We start from the raw sequence: 3,384 nt of genomic DNA, 5'->3' as shown, positions 1-3,384 counted from the left end.
GTTAGTGGGAGGAATTTTTTCGTTCATGCCGACGGGTCTCCCTTGACGAAATTTCAGTTCTCATCTGTGTTGCGTAAATGTTTGGCGCAGTTGGGGTTAGATCCGGGGGAATTCTGTACCCACTCCTTTAGAATAGGTGCCGCGACGGAAGCGGCTAGGGCAGGGTTGCCGGAATCGGAAGTCATGCGGATTGGGCGTTGGAGGTCGGCCTGCTTTGCGCAGTACGTAAGGCCAGATTTATTGGTGAGTTAGTTATATATAATAAAAAATAAATAAAAAAAAACAAGAGGAGATTGTTGGAGATAGTTACATGTGGTCAAACATGTTGGTGTTTTTACTAATTCTTTTTTCTTTGCAGAAGTCGGTCGCCCGGTGATTTGGTTGGTTGGGCACTCTTACATCTTCTGGGCAGCGCAGAGGGCGGAATGCAGGCCTGGAGGTCGCAGCCTGGGATTCAGGGAAGTAGAGGTGCAATGGAGAGGGCTTCGGGGGCTGAGATAGGCGCAGGTGTTACCGGAGGTGGTTGAGATTGGACGTAGATCGGTGGGGCCGGTGATACTGGTCTTACATGCGGGTGGGAATGACCTGTGTTCTCAGAGGATGTTGGAACTAATGGCGTTGATGAGGTCTGATTTGGAGCGCTTCCCTGCGTTCTTCCCGGAGCTAGTTATAGTGTGGTCAGAAGTAGTGCCAAGAGTAGTTTGGCATGGCGCCAGGGACGGGGAGGCTATGGAGAAATGCAGGAGGACATTGAATGCCCGAATGTCCCGCTTTGTGCGTTCGAAGGGAGGGGTGGTTGTCCGGCATTGGCAGTTAGAGGGCGATAATAGATCTTTGATGAGGCCAGATGGGGTGCACCTCACAGATATCGGTCTGGATATCTTTTTGTCCGGTTTGCAGGATGGCATCGAACAGGCTTTTAGTTTGCTGGGTGGTGGTCGGACCCCCGTTTGAGATACGGTCCTCCTCCATGGCGGCATTTGAAAATGAAAGTTCGTGGTAAAGAGTTATTGGCGTACGTACGCCCTGGGGACCCAGGGTGGTATACCGCATCGGAGGAATGGTTCGTGGAGGAGGTGGGGTTTTGATACCGTTTTGTTAAAAGGAAACAATTTGCTGTGGCCGATCATCACCCAGTAAAGGATTGGTTCATAAAACTAAGTTGTCTGAGTTTTATTTGGTTGAAGTTAAGGGGGCCGGTGGGGTCCCCTCCCCCCCCTGTTTTCCCTTGCCCCATCCCCATTTTAGTACCAGCAGTCTGGAGAGCACCCGACAGGGTAAGGAGGGTGATGAGGGACTGTTGGTCCCCCTTCCCCCTCCCCTTATGTTTCCCTGGGTAGGGGTTAAAGAATAGGCCCCGGGTTAGTGGTAGGAGAGAGGATAGTAAGGGGTTAAAAGAAGTGGTAGGTGGAGTATGGAAGGAGGGGAGAGACGGTGGGAGGAGGAGTAGGGGTAGGCTTATATAGAGGAGGTCAGTGTGAAGCACTTCCTCTTGACAGGGTAAGCCGAGTTGCCCTCCCTCCCGCCCTTAGGTTTCAGATTTATTTTTATATCAGGTTTATTTTTATACAATTTAAAAAAATAAAAAAATAAAATAAATAATAATAATGATGGTGGTATGTGGTTGAAAGACCAGTTCGGTTCATTATGTCTCTCTTTTGAGGTTCGGTGAAGGAGGAAGTGAAGTCACAGCTGGCGGCATTTGAAAATGAAAGTTCGTGGTAAAGAGTTATTGGCGTACGTACGCCCTGGGGACCCAGGGTGGTATACCGCATCGGAGGAATGGTTCGTGGAGGAGGTGGGGTTTTGATACCGTTTTGTTAAAAGGAAACAATTTGCTGTGGCCGATCATCACCCAGTAAAGGATTGGTTCATAAAACTAAGTTGTCTGAGTTTTATTTGGTTGAAGTTAAGGGGGCCGGTGGGGTCCCCTCCCCCTCCTGTTTTCCCTTGCCCCATCCCCATTTTAGTACCAGCAGTCTGCGCATACGCAGACTGAAAAAAGGTGAAAAAATAAATGCCGGATCCGTTTTTGCCAGATGACACCGGAAAGACGGATCCGGCATTTCAATGCATTTTTTCGACTGATCAGGATCCTGATCAGTCTTACTAATGCCATCAGTTAGCATACATCTTGCCTGATCCGGCAGGCAGTTCCGGCGACGGAACTGCTCGCCGGATCTCTCTGCCGCAAGTGTGAAAGTAGCCTTAGAACGTATTCACTGGTGCATTCAGCTGGATCTTCCAGTTCTACTGGGATAAGGCAGTCTGAATTAGTACTTTGTCCCATTGCTTGTTCAAGGACTTTAGGCCTTGCTAGGGAAGCTGCTTCCTCCCCTTCCATTTGCAGAATCTTTATTTGTGAATCTGCCTCTGCTTGGAGAGCTTTGCTTTGAGCTTCCATCTTGGCTTGACGAGCTTCTATCTCTGCTTGCTTTCTGGTAAAGGAGCTTTGCGCCTTTTTTGATTCGGCATCAGCGCGGGCCTCTATTAACTTATCACTTAATGTTTATCTTATGGAACGAGAGGATCTGGAAGAAAGTGCAGTGCGCTTGGTTGTGGTGGATCTGCAAGATCTGGTCTCCTGCAGTTGAGTAATGCGGAGTTCAGCCTTAAGCTTAGCATTTTGCACTGTGAGATCCCTTTGTTGGTTCAGTGCATCAGTCCTGGTCAGTTCTGCTGAAGAATCCTCTATATTAGAGTCCTGCAAGAAGGCTGAGTATTTTGCAGACAGCTGCTGGTAGCGTACATACACAGCAAATAGGTGATTTATGGAGTCTCTTATTTCAGCTGGTTGATAATTAGAGTGTGACAAAACTGACATGCGGTGTGAGGTTCTGTCACAGAGGTCTGACAGATTACTGGAGAACTCATCTCTAGTGGCTTGATAGTTTTCTCTGAGTTTCTGTGTTGGTTTTATTGTACGTTTGGGTCTTACACTCTGTTCGGCAATATCTGCAGAATCTGCTCCCTGTACGTCTGCCGGTTCAGAGGCATGATGTATCTGCGTTGGTTCAGCCATAAAAGAGTGTTCAGAGCCTTGTCTAGACATTTTTTATGGTTTTGCAAAAAAAATGGCACTGTCTCTTTAAGAAGACAAACAGCGAAAAATGGTACTGTCTCTTTAAGAAAACGAACCGCGACTTAGACAGGTGAGGTAACACAGTGCAATGTAGAGAAACAATTTTCAACATTCACTTGAAGTGCAGTAAGTTTGTGCGACCATGTGCTTTCACAAGATGGCGGATGGCACTGAGCTTGATTGCAGATTAGGCACACACATATACACAGCAGGCTGTAGGAATTCTATGCATCTTTTGACTATTCTGACTCAGATTGTTGTAATAGCGACTTATCCCTAGTGAGACCTCTATGCCTGGCCTG

At 47.6% G+C, this 3,384-nt stretch overlaps 1 long non-coding RNA gene across 1 annotated transcript; it reads left to right on the top strand.

The window, feature by feature from the left end:
- The first annotated feature begins 922 nt into the window (after positions 1–922).
- Positions 923–1,827, top strand: LOC120987272. The gene is made up of 2 exons (XR_005775975.1): positions 923–992; positions 1,716–1,827. It is a non-coding gene; the product is annotated as an uncharacterized LOC120987272 (long non-coding RNA).
- The last annotated feature ends 1,557 nt before the right edge of the window (positions 1,828–3,384 follow it).

The sequence above is a fragment of the Bufo bufo genome, chromosome 1 (genome assembly GCF_905171765.1).
Source record: "Bufo bufo chromosome 1, aBufBuf1.1, whole genome shotgun sequence".
NCBI lineage: Eukaryota > Metazoa > Chordata > Amphibia > Anura > Bufonidae > Bufo > Bufo bufo.
This window is presented reverse-complemented; position numbering and strand designations above follow the sequence as displayed.